This window comes from Vombatus ursinus, unplaced genomic scaffold, assembly GCF_900497805.2.
Source record: "Vombatus ursinus unplaced genomic scaffold, bare-nosed wombat genome assembly UNPS02014818.1, whole genome shotgun sequence".
Lineage (NCBI taxonomy): Eukaryota > Metazoa > Chordata > Mammalia > Diprotodontia > Vombatidae > Vombatus > Vombatus ursinus.
Genome location: NW_020954596.1, coordinates 30,064,302 through 30,089,489, shown reverse-complemented (window position 1 = coordinate 30,089,489; position 25,188 = coordinate 30,064,302). Strand labels below are relative to the sequence as shown.

The 25,188-nt window shown below is 36.4% G+C and overlaps 1 protein-coding gene across 1 annotated transcript in view; it reads left to right on the top strand.

Moving 5' to 3' along the window:
* KCNIP4 (potassium voltage-gated channel interacting protein 4) overlaps positions 1 to 25,188 on the top strand; it is a 493,012-nt gene that overhangs the window by 8,158 nt on the left and 459,666 nt on the right. The window lies entirely within an intron of this gene.

Genomic DNA, 25,188 nt, shown 5'->3' with positions numbered 1-25,188 from the left:
TTTCTTTCTTTCTTTCTTTCTTTCTTTCTTTCTTTCTTTCTTTCTTTCTGTCTTTCTTTTTCTTTCTTTCTTTTTCTTTCTTTCTTTCTTTCCTTCTTTCTTTCTTTCTTTCTTTCTTTCTTTCTTTCTCTTTCTTTCTTTCTTTCTTCCTTCCTTCCTTTCTTTCTTTCTCTTTCTTTCTTTTTGTTTCTATCTATATATCCACTCATCTATGTCTCTATCTACCTATGATGGTATACCATGTTATATTACCATATGGTGTCAAGAATAAGAAAAATTGATAATAAATTTCCCATTACACTCTGGTGAAATACCATAGAGAAACTGCTGAATTAGTAGAATTCCAAATATAACTCAACTATAATAAATCTTGGTACATTAAAATTTGTATTAACAAAATAGATTAAGTAAAGAAAAATGTTTACTATAGAATTTCCTAAGGCCTTCTTCCGATAGCAACCTCTTCCAGTGTATGTGAATTTTATTTGTGAAAATGAAATTTACAAACCACTTCTCTAATAATGGTAATGGCTAATATTTATAGAGTGCCTTAAAACATTTTGTATACGTTATCTTATTTTATATTCATAGTAACTCTGCAGGGTAGATATTATTATTCCCATTTTGCAGATGAGGAAAACTGAAACTAAGAAAGATTAAATGTCTTTCCCAGGATCATACAACTATTAAGTTTCTGAGGTAGGATTTGAATTCAATTCTTCCTAAACTCCAAATCCAACCCCATATTCATTGTGCCACCTGGCCACCAAATATACTGATCATGTAAAAGGAAAATGCTCCCATACTTTCTCAGTTATGTCCATCTGACTAACAAATCAGCATTCATCACTCCTGTATTGTATCCCCTCCAAAGTCTTAGTGAATGCTTAATAGGTCAGTACATATACGTATTTCCAAAGGAACTTATTAAGGAAAATGTTAAAGTATTTGATAAAATTTGAGGCTATATTTCTCATTTTTTTTCTTTCGGTAACAAATAAGAATATAGATTATAGAATCATAAGACATCTCAAGTCTACCCTGCATAGAGATTTTCTAACAACATGTTGTAATAGACATCTCCTTGTCCTGAGAAGAAAGCCATGATTTCTTACGGTGTCTATTACATGCTTAGATAGCTCTAACAGGAAGTATCTCCTTATGTTGAATCTAAAGGTGCCCTTTTTGCAACTTTCATTGGGTATTCTTAGTTCTGTACTCTGGGGCCAAGGCAAACTAAGCTCTTTCACATGACAGCCTTTAAATACTTGAAGACAGTTACAGAGCCAGAGAAAACAGCTAAATCTTACCTTAAAGCTTCCAATTACTTTTCTCTTGTTTTTAGCTTTAAAATTTTAAATTAAGGCTAGTTCCCACTACCCTGTTCCAGATTCTTCTCTAGCCCCTTTATTCTCTTTTTCCTCTTCTCTCCTCCTTCTATTCATTTCCCTTTGTCCTTATCTGGTCATATTGAACCAGCATGATTAGACACAAAGATGACTCCAAGTATCTTAGAGCAGAAGAGACTCACTCCACTTTCCTATAGGTAAAGAAGCTTTAAAATGGCATCCAGCTCATGTTAATTTCCCAAGTTATATGTCTCCTGAGAGATGGAAACAGAAATAAGCAAAAGCTTAGTTGAACCAGTCCTTATATCTACATAGGGTTTCTCCTACTCTGTAAGTTGTCTCTGTCATGTTTCCATTAGCTCATAGGACCAAAAATTTAGAATTGAAAGAGAACATAGGTCATCTAGTTCAACTCTTCTACAGATGAGGAAGCTGAGGCACAGAGAGATAAGTGAATTGACCTAAGTTACACTGGACATAAGTGGCAGAGTCAGGATTTGAACCCACATCCTCTAGACTCCAAATTCCTTGACTTTTTCACTATATAACAGCTGTATAGTCTCCAACAAAGCCTCTCTGGGTCAAGAATTGGGTGGAAAGAATGTCTTCTTTCCTTTTTAAGCACATGTGGTTCAAAAGGTGTTTTTCTACCTCTTAAAAAAGCTTTGGAACCTACTAAATTAAAAAAAACAGTCATTTATAACTTTAAACTAAAAAAATCAAAAATGTAAGTTTAGGAGTTCAGTGTTCTGGAGGTTTCTGTGGTTTTATGTTGTTGGATTGTTGGGTTTTTTTAGGCTTTAGAAATTAAAAAAAATCAGTAACATATATTTTGGTTAGCCAGACTCCAGTGACTGACAGTTTTTACCCTAGTTTTTACCTTGTATCAGATTTTCCCATTTCAAGTTATACATCTTTCCTGAAATTTTTTTAATCAGTGGTAAAGTTCTGAGTTCATAAATATTCCTATTCAAAATAGTGAAGTAAGAATCCAAAATGTTAACATTCTTTAAGAATAGGACATGGTTTTCTGCCCCCAATCCTTTAGTTTTACAATCCTTAGGCATAAACCTATGGTATAAACATATCCATATACTGTCAGAGTTGGAAAAGATCTTAGTGAGCTTCTAGCACTGCCCCTAAATTACAGACTTTGTTGTTATTTTTTGCTGCACTTCCCTAGAAAAGGAAAATTGACTGGAGTGTGTGATATGTCAGAAAGGGAGTGTATAAGGTGAGAATTCACAGTGTGTTTTTAGCATGCGTATTTTCTCCCTCTATAATTTTCTCTGCTATTGAGTCACCTATTAAATCCTGACTAGTTGCCATCTAACATAAAATCTTAAGTCAGAATTCTAAAAAACTGAAAACTACTCTGAAGAGAAAGAAGAGATTCCCAATGGGATATGGGACCATTTAAAATTTTTAAGTGATCATTAATCCAAGCAACCATAAAAGTTACTAACCTATGTACACAATTGTTTGAGTTTTAAGCATGATATTAGACTACTACATTCCTTCTTCCCCACAACCAACATTTACAAAACTCCCTATATCTAAAAACATAAATATATTGACTTGCCTAAATTTTCATTTTCAAATAGGGATATGGACTGAAATGGTGATTTCATTGGTATAGGGAACTCCCAGATGAGAAAATTCTTTCTGTCAATGAAGGTCAGCATCTACTTGGCAACTCTATAGTCTTACCAAGCTATCTAGAACTCCTCAAAGAACAAGAAAATGGAATATTTTCAACTCTATTAACATATCCTTCTTAAGGTACATCAATTGTTCCCACCTTTTTTTGACATTTTGTGACAGCATAATATTAATCCCCAAATAGACCCCAGAGAAAAACTCTCCTATGACCCCAGACTGGACCATTAACCAGCCCTAGCAAAGGGTTATAAATACAAAGAAAACCAAATGAGAACAGATTACTCAGCACAACCTTATTATCTCTTCCAAAAGAATATCTTACCAGCCATTGCCTATTGATGGTGGGCTACCTTCCTATACTACTGGAAGCACATTTTATTCAGTTTCTATTCAATTTTCTTTCACAAATATCCTTCAGTTCAGTTACTATTTCATAGTTAAGATGACATTTACCTTGCCCAATGATGTTCCTTTACCAATCTGTCCACATTTGCATATGGTTTGCTTATGTCTGCATAAATTATGAGAGCCTCAAATGCTGTGGTCATCTGCAAGTGAATGAGTCAACCTATTCATTCTATATAATCAGCATTTATTAAGTGCCCGGTTCATCTGTCAGGTGCTAGAGATAAAAAAATAATAATAAAAGTCTTTGCCCTCAAGAAACTTATGTTCTTCTGATTTAAATGGTCAGAATTGTCTCTGAAATGTGTTTGGCAATAGGATGATTTTGTGAGAGAATGTGGATGGAGCAACACAAACAAATTTTTGACATGACAGCAACTAATTCAAAGGTCATGGCCACTGATATTGTGTTAGCAGTATCACTGTCTGTGCCATTAGACTATCTGTTAGTAGCTTATCAACTTAGATGTTTATAGATTGTTTTCCATTTATTGTAAGTTTTTACCACCTTTGCCAACGTAATTCTTTGAAGTTTTTTTTTTTTATTTTGTTTCCAAAGATCTGGTACAACATTTTAATCTTTGTCCCTAGAAAGCAGAACCAGAAGCAATTAGTGGAAGTTGAGAAAATCAGTAAATTTAGGCTTCTTATCATGAAAAAATAAAAGCTTCCTAATTATTAGAGATGTTCAAAAGTAAAATGGCCTGTTTTAATGGATGGTGGACTCCTCATTGGAGATCTTCAAGATGAGTCTGGACAACCACTACTCAGATATATCATAATAAGGATGACTTGTGGGAGAGTTGGACTAGATGAAAGTCCCTTCCCACTCTGAAATTTTGTGATTCTGTGATTCTGTGATTCTGTGATCTCTTAGGCCAAAGTTATATAGAAAAAGGGAAAGGAAATGGGGGAGGAAGGTAAATATACACATGAGCAGAAAAAGAAATCAGAGAATTTAGAGGTTGAAAGTACTCTAATTCTTATTTATTAAATTTGATAAATTGAATTCATTTATTATAGTTGCCACCCAAGTAAATAGCCAGTCTCCATTATGTCCCTGACAAATCGTCATCTAGCCTCCTCTAAAGTACTATAGGGATAGTGAATTCAGTCTCCCACAAGGCAGACCATTTCATTTTTGAACAGCTGCAAAGGTTAGGAAGCTTTTCTTTGCACTGAGCTTAAGTTTGCCTTTCTTTTACTTCCACCCTTTCATCCTAATTCTGCCCTCAATAGCCAAGAATAAGTCTCATTCTTCTTTGGCATTGACAGACTTCCAAATATTATAAGATAGTTATCCTTTGATCCTGAAACTCTTTCTTCTTCAGGCTAAATAGTTCTAGTTAACTCAATTGAACTTCGTATGGCATAATCTGGAGTTTCCCCAACATCTTGGTCACTTTTTCCCTGGACCCACTCTAGCTTGTAATTGTAGTTCTTGAAATGTGGCTTCCAGAATTGGGCATAATGCTCCATGTATCCTCTGACCACAGAAATAGAATATACAAGGGTATAGTAGGAGCAGAAAGAGATCAGGAGAACTGAGAGACTTAAAATCAAGAAAGCAATAGGGGAAGAAGAGAGGAAGTCCTTATTAGATTTAAAATTACCTTCACTGTGTGGGCTCCACTCCAACACTCTGCAGCATAAGGTTAAAATAGTGGTAGCATATGTTGAATAGAATAATAGATTCTGATGTTAGGATACGCCTGATGTAATATAAATATTGCTTTCCCTTTTAATGCCTTCCCACTGTTAATTATGTTCTGTTTAGCCTGTACATCACGTTGTGCATGTTTACTTGCTTCTTGTCTCCCTCATTAGATTGTAAGCTCCTTATGGGCAGGGACTGCCTTTTGCTTCTTTTTGTATCTACAGCACTTAACACAATGCCTGGCACATAGTAGGTGCTTAACAAATGTTTATGGATTGATAATCCTTCTTGGTTTCAATAGATACACATTTTTTTCCTGCTACATTTTAAAGGAAACTGCTTTTAATTAAATAAGCATTTATTAAACAGCCACTCTGTGCAAAGGACTATTTCAACTCTGGAATAGAAAACAAAAAAGAAAAACATCCCCAATTCTCACAGAGCTTAAATTCTATGGGGTGGGGGCGGGGGAATGGCATGTAAACATAAGTACATTCAAGATAATTGATGAGGAGGAACTTACAGCTAAAGAAAAGGAAGACTTCCATTGAGTTCCCATATTCCAAGTGAGGAGGGTTTGAATTAAAAGGAAGTACTTCTATATATCATTATACATTATGAATGTTACAATCTTTGTGAGAAATTTAAATTTATGTGAATTCTATGGATTATAAATTAGAGATGGTAGTTCAGGATGTTCTTGGAGAGCCAATAAAAAATTATTTTCCATAGTTTTCAGGTGAGTGGAGCAGAGTATAGTTTAACTTTTCATATTATGCAGGGGGTTCTTCCATTAGTTAAAATGCTTCTGGTAGCTATAGACTTTGTGCCATAGATCAAATATTTTCACTTTACAGCGTCCCATGTTATGCTGCCTCCATTATCATCTCACTTGTTTGTACATGGATATCTGATCCTGAGAGGTTTGGGCATGTTTGGGACATATTATTTTTTCTCCGCTCATTCAATGAAGGTCATTGCTTTACTGATGGGTATCCAAGATACAGCAATAATAATGTTAGTAACCAAATAACACTGATGAAACAGTTTGATCACACTGACCTTATATGCTTGGCATAGAAAGCATTATAAACCTTATTTTACAAATAATGATACTAAGGGGTAGGAAAAGGAAATGACTTGTTGAAGGTTATCCAAATTCAGGCCCCAAGACTTTAAATCTAATTCTCTTTCTCATGTTATTCAAGAGTATATTTCACTTTGTTGTTTTCACACTTTAAGTTCATGCTTAGACTCTCACCTAATGAAGTAAAGCATTCACACCAACTCTGAAATTCCAAAGTCTTAAGTTATTCATTTTGCAGTCAAAGTTTGGGTGTACATTAGTCAAAACAAGGAGGGAAGAAAGAGGGAAAATAAAGGGGGGGAGAGAGAGAGAGAGTGAGACAGACAGACAGACAAGGAGACAGATACATATAGAGAATTAAGGAGGATAGGGAAAACAGAGAGAGAGAATATCAATGAACAACTTAAGTATAATAGAAATACTAAAATTCATTCTGCATTTCAAGGAAACACTTAAATGGAAAGGATGCTGACCTGGGTAGAAGGAGGGAAGTGACTCAAGATAGGCTAGCTCAAACAATTTTCATTTAGAGGTCAAGTTATTCTCTATAAAAATAGGCTTTATATATAGCAAGATGAGGCAGCTAGGTGACTGAGTGGATAGAGCACTGGGCCTGGAGTCAGGATGATCTGAGTTCTAATCTGACCTGAGACACTTACTAGCTTTGTGACCCTGGTCAAGTCATTTGACCTGTGTTTGCCTTAATCCACTGAAAGTGACAAATCACTCCAGTATCCTTATGAAGAAAAGCCCAAGGACAGTATAATCCATGGGGTCATGAAGAGTCAGACATGACTAAATGACTGAACAATAACAGCAAAATGATTTTTCTCAGCAGCTGGAAAAAAGAAAACAGTTCTTTGGATTGTTATCTAATGTGAAGCATATTATCATTTGTCCATTATCATTTTTTTAAATGCAACCTACTGTATGAAGGGCAGATTGTAATTTGAGATTGTGATTTCTTAGCATTGTTTTTCTTTGGCAGAGAGATGATTTGTCCACTGGTTCCTGACATCATTTTCAGTTTTCCCTAAAGATTGTAACTAACATAAAGCATCAAGCTATTCAGTGAATCCTGAATAATTTAGACTGCTTTTTTGGAATCTGATGATTTGGATTGGGATCTGGTATAAAGGTCACCTTTCCAAGAAAGCTTTGCTCTTTCCACAGGCAATGTAAATTCATAATTATATTTGGGGTAAATATTTCTTTCTTTATTTTATTTTTTTAATTTATTTATTTTTAGTTTTCAACTTCACTTCCACAAGATTTTGAGTTCCAAATTTTCTCCCCATCTCATTCCTCCTCCCACCACAAGGTGGCATGCATTCTGAATACCCCTTCCCCTAATCTGCCCTCCTTTCTATCTCTCCCCTCTTCTCTTATCCCTTTCCACTTCTATTTTCCTATAGGGTAAGATAGATTTCTATACCCCATTTCCTGTATTTCTTATTTCCCAGTTATATATGAAAACAATTTTTTTAACATGTGTTCTTAAAACTTTGGGTTACAAATTTTCTCTCTTCCTCCCTCCCCACCCACCTTCATTGAAAAGGCAAGCAATTCGATACAGGTTATACATGTGTAGTTATGCAAAACACTTCCATAGTAGTCATGTCATGAAAAACTAACTATATTTCCCATAATCCTATCCTGCCCCCTATTTATTTTATTCTCTCTTTTCACCCTGTCTCTCCCTCTTCAGAAGTATTTGCTTTTGATTACCCCCTCCTCCAATCTGCCCTCCCCTCTACCTGCTCTCTTATCCCCTTCTCCCCCTATTTTCCTGTAGGGTAAGATAGATTTCCATATGCAATTCAGTGTGTATGTTATTCCCTCCTTAAGCCAAATTCTGTGAGAATAAGATTCACTCATCCCTCTCACCCTCCCCCACTTCCACTCCGCTGTAAAAGCCTTTTCTTGTCATTTTATGTGAGATAATTGGCCCCACTCTACCTCTCCCTTTCTCCTTCTCTCAGTATAATCCTTTCTCACCCCTTAATTTTATTCTCCAGATATCACCCCTTCATCTTCAACTCACCCTGTGCCATCTATCTATCTATCTATCTATCTATCTATCTATCTATCTATCATCTATCTATCTATCTATCTCTATTCATACATGTAATTTTTTCCCTTCAACTACCCTAATACTGACAAAGGTCTCATGAGTTACAAATATTATCTTTCCAGGCAGGAATGTAAACAGTTCAACCTTAATAAGTCTCTTATGATTTCTCTTTCCTGTTTACCTCTTCATGTTCCACTTGAGTCTTGTATTGGAAAGTCAAATTTTCTATTCAGCTCTGGTCTTTTTATTAAGAATGCTTGAAAGTCCCCTATTTCACTGAATGACCATTTTTCCCCTGAAGGATTATACTTAGTTTTGCTGGGTAGGTGATTCTTGGTTGTAATCCTATCTCCTTTGTGCTACAGAATATCATATTCCAAGGCCCCCTGTCCCTTAATGTAGAAGCTGCTAAATCCTGTGTTATCCTGATTGTGTTTCCCCAATACTTCAATTGTTTCTTTCTGGCTGCTTGCAATATTTTCTCCTTGACCTGGAAACTCTGGAATTTGACTACAATATTTCTAGGAGTTTTCCTTTGGAGATCTCTTTCAGGAGGTAATTGGTGGATTCTTTCCATTTCTATTTTGCCCTCTGGTTCTAAAATACCAGGATAGTTTTCCTTGATAATTTCTTGAAAGATGATGTCTTGGCTCTTTTTTAGATCATGGCTTTCAGATAGTCCAATAATTTTTAAATCCTCTCTCCTGGATCTATTTTCCAGGTCAGTTGTTTTTTCCAATGAGATATTTCACATTGTTTTCTATTTTTTTCATTCTTTTATATTTGTTTTACAGTGTCTTGATTTCTCAGAAAGTAGCTAGCTTCCAATTGCTCTATTCTAATTTTTAAGGAAGTATTTTCTTCCATAAGCTTTTGGACTTTCTTTTCCATTTGGCTGATTTTGCTTTTTAGGGTATTCTTCTCCTCATTGACTTTTTGGACCTCTTTTGCCATTTGGGTTAGGCTATTTTTTAAGGTGTTATTTTCTTCAGTATTTTTTGGGGGGGTCTCCTTTAGCAAGCTGTTGACTTGTTTTTCATGATTTTCTTGCATCATTCTCATTTTTCTTCCCAGTTTTTCCTCTACTTCTCTTACTTGTTTCTCAAAATCCATTTTGAGCTCTTCCTTGACCTGGGACTGATTCCTATTTTTTTTGGAGACTTTGGATGTAGGGGCTTTGACTTTGTTGTCTTCTTCTGGTTGTATGTTTTGGTGTTCTTTGTTACCAAAGAAAGATTCTATGGTCTAACTTTTTTTGTGAAGCTTGGTCATGACCCCAGCCAATTACTTGAGTTTTAAACTCTTTGTTAAGGTAGAGGTCTGCTTCCAGTGTGGGGGATGTACTGTCCCAAGCTTTTGGGGTTTTGTGCAGCTGTTTTCAGAGATACTTCTAGGAACTTGTAAATTTTTAGTTCTTGCAAGGTGGTATGATCAAGGGAGAGGTGTTTTCTCTTTTCCTGGCCTGTGCTCTGGTCTATGAGTGACCACAAGCACTCCTTTCTGCCTTGGAATTGCGAGGAGGATTTCCTCTCGACCACCTCTCCAAATTCTACCATGCCAGCACTCTTCTTTGACTGCCACCCAGAACTGTGACCCAGATTCAAGCACAGACAAAGCAAGAGATTCCTGCCTCAGCACTGGAAAAGAGATCCCTGCAATCCCCTCTAATCAGCCACTCGACTCCCCCTCATTCTGTGGGCCAGAAGCTCTGGAAGCGGTCGCTACCCCAGGGTCGCACTCGGGGACTGGGGCTAGAACTGAGCTTCTTTCTCTCACCACAGTCACAGATCTTTCCCACTGACCTTCTAAGTTGCCTTTGGCATTTGTGGGCTGAGGAGTCTGGAATCTTCCACAGCTGCCTGTGATTCAGTCCTCTGAGGCCTGCTCCAGGTTCACTGAGGCCTGTTTTCCCATCATGCCCACACCAAACTGTGCTCCTCTCCCCACCTGGCGCAATATACCTTTCTGATCAACCATCCAGTCTGTCTTGGGCTGTAAATTTGTTTCACTCTCTCTTTTTGTGGGTTCTGCTGCTTTAGAATTTGTTTAGAGTCATTTTATAGGTATTTGGAAGGGTTTGGGGGAGAGCTCAAGCAAGTCACTCCTTTCATTCCACCATCTTCACCCCACCACCTATTTGGGGTAAATCTTTAAAAGATTTAAGAAAAATTGTTTGCAAGTATTCATCAAGCATTCAGAACCATCTGTTCATAAACAAACAATTCCTAATCATTTTCTAACTGGATACCTGTCTCTTAGTTCCACATTTTGTCATGAGTGGAAATCAACTGAGTTTAAGATATGGAAATTAGAACTACATCCTTTTAAATTGTTGTTGTTGTTGTTGTTGCTGTTGTTCTACCAACCAGAACCTTAGTACAATCCATTATGTATGAGCTAAGCCACGGAAACAAAGTGGGTCAAGCAGCCAAAGGTAAAAACAAAGTCTAGTTGATCTTTCTCTAACTCAACTGCCCCTTGCTCAGGTCCCAGGGCTGGAGGTAAATAAGAGTAGTAATGAGAACAGAAAGGAGGGGTATAGTCCGCTTTTCTGACCCTGATGGGAATTAGGCTTTCTCTTACAGGGGCACCACCATTAAAGGTAAGGCAGTTCTTTCATAAGAATTTTAGAGTGGCCTCCAACAACACAAAGTTGACAACATGACTAACATGTCTCCCTCATCCACCCCTAAGCAAATAGAGGGAAGACGTACTGGGAAATGGCAGAGGGAAGAGTCTCCAGGGATTATTCCCACTCACAGTGTGTTCTAGATTCTAGTAAATCCCACCCTGAAAACAAAGCTTCTGACTCTTTAGGGTGTAACTGGTTATCCCAACATAGCTTATACTCATGTATAGGTTTGGTAGGTTGTTACTATCACATAGAAAAGGGATTGGATTAATCTTGTGTCGACCCATATGACAAAACCAAAATCAATGAGTGGCAGGGGTGCAAGGAGGCAGAAAAGTTAACATAAGATCACAGCTTTAGAATTGGAAAGGACTGTGGAGGTGATTCAGTCCAATGACCTCTTCTTTTACAAATTAAAAAACTAAGGCTAAGAGAAAATGTGTGACTTGCCCAAGGCCATACATTTAGTAAATGAAAGAACATGGGATTTGTAGACAGCTCCTCTGACTCCAAATTCAGGATTTTCTCACTGTAGATACTCTTAAATAATGTTCTTGTTAAAAAAAAACTCTCAATAATTACTTAGGCTGTCCCACTTAACAGTGTAATGTGATCCCTATCACTGGAAGTTTTTTGTTTTTTGTTTTGTTTTTTGGTTTTTGTTTTTGTTTTGTTTTTTGTCAATTGAGGTTAAGTGACTTGCCCAGGGTCACACAGCTAGTAAGTGACAAGTGTTTGGCCTAAGGCTGGATTTGAACTCAGGTCCTCCTGACTTCAGGGCCCCAGTGCTCTATCTACTGCATCATCACTGGAAATTTTAAAGCAGAAGATGAATGAGTTTGAGGTTGTCTAGACTAGCACTTCTCCATGTGTGGTCTATAGATTGCATACAGAAGTCCCTGAAACCCTTTCAGAGGGTCCACAAAGTCAAATCTATCTTCATAAAAATATTAATTTATAATGTGCATTTTTACTCATTTTCTCACAAGGATACAGATTACACATTGCAACTAACCTCTAAGAAACTACCACTGATCAGATTTGGTGGAGTATCAAAGAAGAGCATTCACAATTATCTGAAAAGGCTATTGAAATATTCTTTGCTTTTCCAACTACATATCTGGGTAAGGCTAGAATTTCTTCATGAACTTCAATCAAAAGAACAAATAAAAACAGATTGAATGCAGAAGCAGATATGAGAAACAAGCTTTTTTATTAGTCTAGTTATTAAAGAAATTTACCAAAAATATGTAAAAACAATGCTGTCTTCACTAATTTTTGTTCTGAAAAATAATAATTTTATACAATTTCTTTATGTTAGCATTTTGTTTTTTAAATGAATTAATGAGTAAATATTATAACATATATCTATTTTAATTTCTAACATGATAAATATCAGGAACATATAATTCACCTAGGCAAAAGCTCTTTTGAATCCTGAATAGTTTTTAGAATGTAAAATAGTCTTGAGACCAATAAGTTTGAGAAGTGCTGCTCTGGAAGGTAACTGGAGTGGGGGTGGGGGATAGTTTAGATCAAGTGAATTAAAAAACTTATAACTCATGAATAAGGAATTGTATTTTATACACACACAAGGTAATCATACAGCAAAGATATTATTTTTATTTATGGACTTAATTTACCTTAAATTACTTAGCTTACCACATCAATCCTCAGCTCAAAATCTTTCAATGGATTCATATTATCTTAGAAATAACATTCAATTTTTTTTTCCTTATCATTCAAGGCCCTTCATAACCTGGGGCTGCTCTACCTTTCCAGACTTTATCTCACACAAGTTCTTACCGTGTTTTCAATGCCAAGTGGGAACTGGGAATACCCAAATGAAAATACTCCCTGTCTAAGAGATATATTCCAGACTTTTGTTGGCTCATGTCACTTTCTGTGCCTGGAATGACCTCCTCCCTGCATCTTTCTGAAGTTACACCCATCCTGAAGACTCACTTCAAATTCTACTTACTCCTAAAGGGATTCCTTGATGACAAGTCAACATGGCAGAGTGCATCAGGTGTAGGACTTAAAATTGGAAGTACCTGAATTCAAATCCCACCTCAGACACTTACCAGCTGTAATCCAGGCAAGCCTCTTAACTTCTCTGTGCTTCAACTTCCTCATGTAGAAAATGAAGCTTTGTACTTAATGGTCTCTAAGGTCCCTTCCAGTTCTAACTCTGTCATCTATTATTTCCTTATCACTCCACATAAGAAAATGTTCTTTCATTCTTCAGACCACTCTTTTCCCTTTTCCCTTATGCACTTTCAATTTTTTTTTTTGGTGAGTGTATATGTCATATCCCCAAACTAGATCAGAAATTCTGTGAAAATGAAAGTTCTTTGAGAGTAGTTATAAGGGTAGCTTATAGAGATATCCCTAGCTCTGGGCCAGCATGTTGCAGTTAGTAAGTGTTTAACAAACCCTTGTTGAAATTAAATGAATTGAAGCTAGAGAACCTGGATTATCAATGTTTTTATCTTTCCTTTGATACTTATCAGTGTTCTACACATAATGTCAGTTTAATTGAGTGAAATTATACTAAATTAATGAGACCAGCATCATAGGTCGGTTCCTGATGTGGAACACGTAGCTTTACTATGTATGTTCTATGGACAAACAAAACTACCCTTATCCTTGCCAGTCACCTCACAGATAGGTACTATTAGACCCAGGGGACACTATACAGAGAATATAGCAAGGGAATGTGATTGCATTAGGGAAGACCAACCATTTGTTTTAGGGGAGAAAAAAATCATTCAAAGTGCCTGCCCTGTGAAAGGCAGGCCAGCTGTACTTTCTTGTATCTCAGGCTCTGAAGAAATAGGAGTTAATTTGAACTCATCACTATAGCTATGAGAGTGAACTTAGAACAAATCTATTTATTTAATAATAAAGTACAGATATTAACAAATTGTTTGAATTGATAGGAAACCAAGAAAGGCATTATTAAAGGGGGAAAAGATGCTTTTTAAAAATTGTCTAAATTAGCCCCTTAAGTTGACTGCCTTAATTTAACTTTTGTGTTTTGATTCTTTCTAACCTACCTCCATCACTCCCTCCCTCCTTCTCACCATTGCTTCCTTCTCTTCTCCCTTCCTAGTGTGATTGTAATGGGAAGAGTGCTGGATTAGGGATCAGAGAAACAATGTTTCAGTATTATGGTTTTATAAAGTGTTTTCTTTACAACCCTCTGTGATAGGTAATATGTGTATTTGTATCTACTTTTTTTGCAGGGGAACAAGCCGATTTTCAGAGATTTTCCATGATTTGCCAAAGATCATACAGGTTGCAATCAGAAGGGAAGCATGTTGTTTGGTTGTTTCAGCTGTATCCTACTCTTCATAACCCCATTTAAGGTTTTCTTGGCAAAGATATTGGAGTGGTTTGCAATTTTTTTCTCCAGTTCATTTTACAGACATCGAAGCTGAGTCTAAAAGGGCTAACTGACATGCCCAGGGTTACACAGCTAGAGGCTGGATTTGAAATCAGGAAGATAAATCTTCTTGGTTTCAGGCCAGGTGCTCTGTCCCATGAGCCACCTAGCTGCATAATAAATAAACAGCTAACCTCAGAGCCAGGAAGACATGAGTTCAGGTCCTTTCCCTGATAGATACAGATTGTGTGCCACTTAACCCCTTAATGCGGAATGTAACATGTAGGACAGATGTCCATCTATACTGGTGAAAGAAGTTTCATCACTGATCAATGTACTCATAACTCTATCTCCCCAAGAATATAAATACATATGTTTTATTGATGTCTTTTCTTATTTTACCAATAATTTTAGAAACATCCTCCTCTCTCCAGAATGAACAGAAAAAAAAAAAAGCAAAAACAGAACCAAGTGACCATATCACAACCAATCAATATACATTTACTTATCACCTATTATGCATGTTCTGGCAGTCCTTTGTGTATCTGAGGAGATATTTTATCACTGATTCTTCCTAGTCATTCTCAACATTTCTGTTTGCTCAGTTTTGGGACTTCTTTTAGAGAGCTTTTCATTGATGTAACTGTGGTTCTTTAAAATATTCATTTGGTTCTGCTTGTTCCACTCTGCATCAACTCATATATATCTTCCCTTCTTTCTCTTAATCCCTCTACCATCATTCCTCTACCATAATCACCTAGAACAATGAAAAAGGAATAGGTACTGAAGCTATGATTTCATTAGAATAAGGAATTCCCAAGTGAAGAAACACCCTCTTTACCAATGCAGGTAGGCACCCCTTCCCCAAATAGTAATCTTAGAGAGTTACTTAGAACCATGAGAGGTTAAGTACCCCACTCAGCTTCCGTCATCCAATTTGTGTCAGAGCAAGACTCAAAATGCATTCTTTTCGGCTCTGAGGTCAGGTCTCTATCCACTCTGTCATGCAGCTCTCCACATTGATACACTATCATTTTGGTATTAACATTTAAAGTTACTTTCTTGTGGCTCACAACTTGGAAAAGAGACATGTCATATTTTGCCACCATGAGCCATCCCTGAACTTATAAAAGTAAGGATCATTATGTTTTGTTTTTGTTTTTGTTTTTGCTAAGTCTAAACAAAATTTTGATCTTCCTGGTGATTTAAGTAGCAAGATTTTTTTTTCTCTTTCACAGAAATCATGGCCCAGTTGCCATGCAATTATATAAACTTCAGGCTGGGAAACATTTCTAATTGTCAGGAAAGCAGAAGGTGTGTGGATATTATTTTTAGGTGTTCGATATTGTGAATTTGCATTTATTGTTAATGGGGAGAACAGCTGTGTTTATAAATAGTTACGTGAAAGAGTCTTTGCCCTACTAATGGGGGAGGGGAGATTGTTTTCATGTAGAATGGAAGAAGATAAGTACCTTTCTCTGGTGTTTTATAAGCAGGGTCCATTAGGAAATCTCAGGTAATTGAATTTTTCCAGTGAAGTAACCTTGTTAGGTGTGTGACCTTCTACATTGAAGTGGGATATGATTAGTACACGTGTTCCTGCTTTTCTCTCTGCTTTGTTCATCTTAAAGGATTTTAAATGAATTTGTTAAATGTCATATCCCAAAGGGAGAAATAAGAGTTCTTCTGTTTCTGATTGGGCTCTTCTTAAACCCACTTCTTTAGAATGTCATTGAATATTACAGATACTTTGTAAATTCAAGGCAAATCTTGAGACAACCCCTCACTAGTATATTGCCTTACTCAGAGCCTTAACTAAGGGGTAGGGACAGTTCTACTGAGAAAAGGGGAGGCTCCCGACAACCAATCGTCAAATGATAGGTCATCAGAACATGGTGACTCAGAGGAGATGGTAAATAGTCCCGCTGTACATGAACTTGGACAGACTACAGGAGATAGTGGAGGATGGAAGGGCCTGGTGTGCCACTATAGTACATGGTGTCACAAAGAGTCAGACTGACTGACTGAACAACACTATAGTGTTCACTTAAGGGCCAGTGAGACCATGATAGGACTTCTTTCTGCCACTTTGGCCCATCCTACTTACTCTTCCTCATATGCCTATCCCATTCCTTCTCCTTTCCAAATAGATACGAATCCTTACTATATATCTAAGTGCAGACCGTTTCCTGCTTATTCTGAATTGACACTTCTGCCTAAAGTAGTTTTTAACACCCTCAGCAGTCATAATCTAGTCTTCCTATGATTAAAAACAAAACTCAAACTCCACATCCTCCACAAAACACATCTAGACCAAGCTGCATAGAACCAAATGGAACATCCCTTTCTCCTTTCACAATAATCTACAAATATTATCTCATTTTAACCTCACAACAACCCTGGGAGGAGGTGCTATTATTATCTCCTTTTTACAGATAAGAAAACTGTAGTCAGACAGGGTTTAGATGACTTGCTCTGGGTCGCAGAACTAGTAAATATCTTTGGCTGGATTTAAACTCAGGCTTTCCTGACTCCAAGTCTAGCACTCTTTCCACCTCAGTGCCTAGTGGCAAGGTATGGAACATTACAGGCTGACCAGTGCAAATTGAGCAGTATCCAGAGAGAAATGAGATGCTTATGTTGGGTGTGAAGTTGGTGCAACCCACTACAAACAAGGAATGATGAGAGAGGTCTAAAATAAATCCTGTCTAGAAAGAAATATATGAGCAAGAAGGAAGACCATGCCACATTAAAATAAAGCAAGGAACTGTTTCAGGGCATTGATCAGAAACATTCCAATCTAAGAATCAAAGTATGAATTAATCCAGTTCTCTTCCACTCAGGATATTGGTCAAAAGGCACACTGCAGAAGTGGGGGATTAAAGGAAAATTGTGCATGTGTGTGTTTGTATGTGTATTTTACACTTTTAAATAAGAATGCCACAATTAGTTTTACAAAGTCAATGATACATAAATTATTTCTGTCTGACTGTGGAATATGGTTTTGCAATTATATTTAACTTTTTTAATATTGGACACCTTCATGAAATTCAAAACAATTCAAATAAATTAATGAAGATTCATTGAGATGTCTTGCTTTAGGATACTCTTTTCAGATGCTTCCCTGGCCAATTCTTTCCTACTTCTCATTGCAGAAATGAATAGGTGATGAAAAAATCCAGATTAATTAGGCTTCCCTCTTCATAAATTGGTTTCTGTTGGCCAGTAGAAGGCTTAAGAGTGTTGGAAGGAGAGAACTGCAAAATTCTGCCTGTTTAGCTTTTGACGAATTGAAGGTTATCTGTAATACATGATAAATGCTAGTGGCAGTGAAAATATCAAAAAAAGGACTACTTAAACCATCCCAAAGTCTTACCAATGAGAGCAGAAATAACATGTTTTAATGAAGTAATGTATATGTATAATTCGATTGCCCCTGTAATGCAGCATTTAAAAGGAAGTGATAATTTGAGGAAAATAATGAAGGTGATGCATGCTTAATTATTCCACAATTAACTGTAAGAAATAAAATGAAATGTCTTCAGGATTCTATTAGCATATATTCATCATCATGTATGTCTATCTATGTATATATCTCAAAGTGATACTTCCCTACATGAACTTTCATTGGTTCCCCATTGCTACCAATTAAAATCCAAATTTCTTAGGTTGTCATACAGTGTCCTCCACAATTGGATTTCAACAAAGCTTCTTTCCAGTTATATCTCATAACATTCCCCTTTATATTTATGCAATTTGGAAATTCACCCTACTCTACTCCCCAAGCATATCCTTGACATTCCCACCTCCCTGCCTTTAATCATGGCCTTTCCTATGCCTGGAACACTCTCCTCCACATCTATACCAATTAGTATACTTCTTATCCATGAGTTCCAGTTGAAAAGTCACTTTGAGTCATATTTATTTGTGTACATGTCCTATATCCTTTACCAGACTACAAACCTCTTGAAGACAGGAACCAGAACATACTTAATGGAGCCTAACACATCTATTTCATGTTGTAGGAATTTATTAAATATTCATTGAATTGAATAGAATTTGATCATTTCAGTGGCACTTTTAGGAAAACCATATAAAAGGGCATTTAAATTTTCCAGGTAAAATAGTACTTCTGAAATGCAGTACAATGGGAGAGGTAACATGGCTTAGTCACTGATACATCTGAGTTAAACATCCATTATTTCCAAATCCTTCTCTTCTTGTCCTGGAACTCTGCCTCTAGAGTGCAGATATCTGGGTAATTTTACTCTAAGGTGAGGAAAAGTGAATAAACTGTCAGATAAAATAGAAAATAGATATGCTGCCTCTTTCCATTATTGAGAGAACCAACTTTTGGCCAAGGTTCAGCACAGTGATGCAATCCCACTGGGAGTGGAATGCTTCCTTCTGCCTAATGCTTTTGATAGGTGATTATACTTTGAAATAAAAGGAAAGATATGTGTTAGAATGACTGGAAATAACATGAACACAAAGTTGTTGAGCTTTTTCCAGGATTGCATTTCTTTGTCTCAGTCTGACCACCTACCTTATTTTCTAATTCCTAATGATTTCTTTTTTTTTTTATTCGTAGCAGCTAAACCATTGCAATAAGGGAATGGTCAAAGAGGTCTTCAGTTACACTATACAGTTATCCCTTTCATATCACAACTTTCCCCATCATGGTTTTGATACATCACTGGTCAACATAAGAAATTAAATGGGAATTTTAGGGGGGTATTGCAGCAGCTGCAGACAACATGCAAAGGCCAGCAAATGATACAGAAAAAGTTTAGAGACTCAGAAATGCACAAAATATATGTATAGTATTATATAATACCAACTTATTTCATCTTTTAATACCACAATAATTAAAGCTTCTTCTCTGGTATGAAGGGAGGTCCAGAAAATTTTTCATGAATTTTCTAGATTGCAGGGGCACTGAACCCGTAATCCCCATAATGTGAAAGGGATAACTACATAATCATTTCACCACTTCTTGTTTCTCCTACCCCCAGTTTTCAATAATTGCATTGCTCTACAATGCCTTTGACCCTGAGGATCTTGAACCATTTAGCAGTTTGGTGGTTTATTTACCATAAATGATCAGTTTTGTCAGTTTATGCAAGGTCTGTGGCAGTACCTCAAAAGCACAGCTTGGTCTAGGGAAAACAGATTTATAACATTTCTTTCTTTTCCAATAACTGTAAGTAGGAAATACCATCTCTCACACTTTTTTTTTTATCACTCAGTTCTGACATTCCCTTGGGAAATGTGGATATCCTATTTTTTAAAAGGTGTTTCTAGGCATTAACACAGCCAAAAGAAAAGAAAAAAAGGGGGGGAAAAAAGAAAAAGAAAGAAAGAAAAAAAAAGAAAGAAAAGCTATAAGCAACACAATTTAATGACACAAATGAATGTGTATTGCCTATTTCAGAGTTTTGCCCTAGAAGGAATCTAGGTACATCTCTAGTACATCTCTATCATTCTACAGATGAGTAAACTGAAAGCAATCTCCTAGGGTTGTACAGAAAGTAACACCAAGATTTAAACCCAGTTTCTTTCACTAAACATCTTCTACACCATGCTATGTAATGCTTCTAATCCCCCAAAGCTATATCTAAAGGCAAGATTCAATGAAATTTACTGTCTGTGTGACCTTAGGTAAGTCATTTAACTTCTCTGGAGCTCTTTCCTATGGAGGGAGTTGGACTAGTTGGACTAAAGTGATCTCTGAGATCCTTTCCATTTCTAAATCTACAATCCTTTGATTGTAATCATGGAAATCCTGATGGCAGCAGCAGCCAAAGGGGCAGGGGTTGGAGGAGAAATAACTATGTTATTAGTTTTCATCTTCACAGTGTGCTTCATATTTGCATGTGAGAGTAATTATCTTCTTTGACATTTTCTTGTGAAAGTAAATAAAAGTGGAACCAATACAAAAACTTAATGAAATCCTTCAGAGAGATTTGTTCAATCGAGGCACAAATAAAATCCATCATCACTAATTAAAGTTGTTATCTACAGATAGTCTGATTGTTGTATAAAAATTGATAGCCTGGAAAGGAAGTAAAACACAGAGATATACCATGATGTACAAAGCTACGTAGTGAGGTAGAAAGACCACTAGATTGGTAGAATCTAGTAGGCTTAGGTTCTCATTCCAATTCTGCCATAACTTCCTGTGTAAATTCAGCTAAATCACTTTATCTCCTGTGGTCTCTTCACTTAACAATTTCCTCATCTGTAAAATAAGCATCTCAAATTGGCTGATCTGGAAGGGCCTTTCAAGTTTGACACATCAGTGGTAATATAAGTCTCTTCTCTCGGAGCCTCTTTCTGTAATATGATGATAACGCCACTTGTACTGTAGGGCTGTTCCATTATCAGACAAAAATAATGTATGAGAAATACTTTGTAAACTCTAAAGTAATCTATAAATATAAGATCTTATTACTATTACAGAGAAGAACCTAATCCAGTTCCTTGATTGTGGTATTAGTGCTGAACTGCTTCTCCCACCAGGTTATACGTAGACACAATTTGTTGTTAGGGAAGGGAGAGCTGCACTGCTCAAACAACATCCCTGTGAGATCCTAGGAGCGCACACCACTGAAGCAAGAGCCAGTGCTTTCTTCAGCTCAGGTCTATTCCTTTCTTTCATCTTTATCCTCAGCCTTTTCTTTTTAAATAAAAAATTTTTCTAAACCAGTCATCCAAACCATTTTGTAAAGCAATTTAGCTAAGAATCAAAGAAGCGATAAATCATAGGATGTTAGGGATGAAAGGAACCTCAAAGATCATTGTATCCAACCCCATTTTACACAGGAAGAGCTGGTAGCCTAATCTAGATTGACCGAGTTGAGAGTCAGAATTAGAATCCAAGTTTGCTGCCTGCCAGGACAATGTCTTTTCCATTGTATCATATTTGCATCTGACTTACAATCGAGTGGTGGACTCATAAAGCAGCCCTCCTGCATAAACATTGGAGCAGATTTATAGTGTATTATCTACAATGTCAATATAAACTCCATTGCTGTCAGGAAGGGACTACAACAAGGAAGCCTTCCCCAAACTCCTTCTTAAGTCAGGATTTATGGTAGAAGGCAGAAAAAAAAATAGGAGGTCCAACTAAGATTATCAATGTCAGACAGGTGAGTGGAAGAGCCCATTCCCTTGGCTTGCCACACGCTCATTCTAGGTTGCTTAGCCCAGATATCACAAGTCTGTGATATATTCTTTGGCTTTTTGTTTAAAATAATATTCTTTCAATGGATGTCATAGGTTATCCCTAATTCAATTGTATTTCTGCCTATCTTGCTCATTCCCACAGAGCTAACGATGTGCTTTCATTTAGAAGTCTTTTAATTATTCATATCATAAAAATTAATTTTATAGAACATTAATAGGCAATTAGTGAGTGGAAAATATAGTCAGTAATCAGTGTTGTAACAATAAAACACATATAAAGGAAATAAGTACATAAGAATGTATAAATATAGGGAAAACATGTTTGATATTGAAGGCACCTCATTTTCCATGTGAAATATGCCCCTATTAAAAATCAGTAAAACTGTTCTTCATTTATAGGCAGCTGGAGCCTACAGTTTCATCTTTAAGATATTATCATGCAAATACTCTTCCCAAAATACACATTGATGCCTGAATATTTATTAACTTTGTTGAAGAAAACTCATCTAGTGGAACTCAAGAAAATCTAATAAATATTGAATGACTGATACATGAAGAACTCTATTCATTTGAAGTGACCTTCTAAAACATACTATAGAAAAACTATAGGACTCTAAAGTAGAATATAGAATATAGGGTGTAAGCATATCTCCAAAAATGATTTTTTAAAAAATTCATCCAGAGCCTAATATTTACCTAAAATGTTTGTATACTGTACTGCATAAAATTCCTGATGCCTACTTGCAACTTGGAGGTTACTTTGGGCTTTTAAAGGCTATGCCAATGAACTGAAGCTTTTATCATGGTGAAAAGACTTCACGTTGTGTTCTAATGATAGAATGAGTCTACTTTTTGAGAATCTCTCTAAATGGATGTGGGCTAAAATCTGGCCTTCAGTCTCATCATTCAACTTAACCTACATGCTTCCAAATGATCAATTATTTCTTAATCATCAAATCTGATGTCCTTTAATAAGTCCTAATATTTTTCAGATAATCTGCTTCATTTGACAATGTTGACCACCCTTTTCTCCTAGATACTTTCTTCTCTTTGCATTTTTGTGATATTACTCTCTCCTGGTTCACTTCCCTTTTGACCTCTCTGCTGTTTCTTTTACTGAGTCATCATCCACATGAAACGCCCTAACTATGGATGTTCTCCTAGGTTTGTAGGCTCTCTACCAAGAATTTCTTAACTCTTTTGTGTCAAAGACCCCTTTAGAAATCTTAGATTTAGAAAGAAATTTCGGTAAAAACCATGGACGCCTCAGAATTATGTTGTAAAATGCATAAAATTAAATATATAAACTTAACAAAAACACAACTATAATTTTTTTTTAAAAACCAACCTCATAGATCCTAGGTGAAGAATTTCTCTCTCTCTCTCTCTCTCTCTCTCTCTCTCTCTCTCTCTCTCTCTCCCTCCTTCCTCTTTCCCTCCCTCTCTACCTCTCCATCTTTGTCACCTGTTCCACTCCTCCCCTCCCATGAATTTGCTCTATTCCGGTAAGATACACACACATGTGTATATGTATATTTGTACATGTATATATATGCATATGTGTGTATATGTATATGTATTTGTGTGTATGTATGCATGTGTATATCTAGCCCCAGTTTCCAGGTCTTTCTCCTAAGCTTCAGTCTTGCATTACTATTGCCTCTTATACATGTCCTTAAGATATCATAAATTTAACACATTAAAAACCAAACATTATCTTTTCCTCTAAACCCTCCACTTTTCCAGATTTCTCTATTTCTTCTGTCAAGGCATTACTATTCCTTCATGTGTCTCAGGTTTATAATATCAGCCTTATCCTGTATTCCTCACTTTCACCCCACATTTCCAATTAATTGCCAAAACACGATGTTTCTACCTTCACATCATCTATCACATCTTACTCCTTTTTTCCACTCACAAAGCTATCACCTTAATTTAGGCTCTTGTCACCTTTCCCCTTGATTAGCAGAATACCCTCATACTTGTCCCCGTCTCAGCATGTTTCTTCTTGCTTCATTCTATCCTGTTCACTTCTGCTGAAGCTATTTCCTTTCATCACAGATCTGCTCATATGATTTCCCCATTCACCAAACTCTAGTGGTTTCTGATGGCCTCTAGAACAAAATATAATCTATTTAGTGACGCGGCCGCTGCAGTGGTGAGCATGAGACCAGCTCAATACTCTTAACCCGGAGGCGCATTGATGAGGCCAGAGACAGCAAGATGGCAGAAGCTTCTTTTATTAAGTGCTAGTAGCTTTCTTTTATATCCCTGGTAACACCTGATCAAAGCATGATCTCCACGTGATAGCTAATCACCAGGTCTGCTGGACACCTGCAGCTCTCATGTCAGGGGTATGAGTAGGATTTTTCTCCCAATGAGAGGAGAGGCGATCCAACTGTGGAAGCTGCGAGTCAGCAAAGGAGAGGTCTTGTGAGACTTCCTTGTTTTTGCCACACAACAGGTTGTGACCCTCAGCTTCTGCCAAGAGAAGCTAGAACTCCCATGGGAAAATTCTCCCAACAATTTAGTTTTTTAAATGTTACTATATATATGCATATATATAATATATGCATGTTTGTGTATGTGTATATTTGTATACTTGTATATATGATATATACACATATATCTATAGCCATAACTATGTATGTATATGTGCATATGTGATATGTACATATAGCTATATCTATGTATACATAAACATATATAATGTAGGTGCATATATACATATACACATATGTGTATATATTATATGTATATATGTATATGTATATCTCCCCATCTGTCTTTCCAACCTCACTGGATATTACTCTCCCACCTGCAATCTAGACATCTGGCCTCTTTATGCTTTACTTACAACACTCCATTCCATCTCCATCTCCCTGCCTTTTCCTAGAATGTATTCCTTTTTTGCCTCTAATAGAGTTTCTCTCATTTAAGATATAACTAAGGCACTTTCAGAATAGACCCTTTTCTGATGACCCTAATCGCTACTATCCACACTGTCTCTCAGAATAACTTGTATTTAGCTACTATACTTATATTTGTGTGTATATGCATTAATGTTTATATTTATGCTGTATATATTTTATGTTTAAATTTATGCTGTATATATTTATTGACTTGTTTTCCCCAAATTAGAATGTAAACTATTTGTGGGTAGGGATTGTTTCATTCTTTGTACTTGTATCTGCAGCACTTATGACAGAGTCAGTCTCATAGTAGGTAGGTGCTTAATAAATACCTGTTGATTGGTTGATTTAAAGTCTTAAGGGGCCTGTTTCAGGGATGTTTTGTAGTGGGTTCTATGGACTTCAACTGTTCTTTCTTTGCTCAAATTTTCCTCTAGTACATTTGTATCTCTCTTGTATTGCCACAACACACTATCTTGAATTACATTGATCTGGGTAGCATTTTAGTTTCTGTCTGTGCCCAGTAAACTCTTCAAGCTCAGGGACTATATTATTTATTATTGTCATACTCTATCATTATTATCCTATATAACCAGTGCATAGCATAGTGCCTTGACCATATTAAAACTATTTGTTTGTTTGTTGACTGAATAAGTAAGTGAATGAATAGGCCAATAGCAGCACTAAAATAGAGTTGGTGAGAGAGAGAGAGAGAGAGAGAGTTGGATGGATGGATAGATGGATGGATGGATAGATGGATGGATGGATAGATAGATAGATAGATAGATAGATAGATAGATAGATAGATAGATAGATAGATAGATAGATAGATAG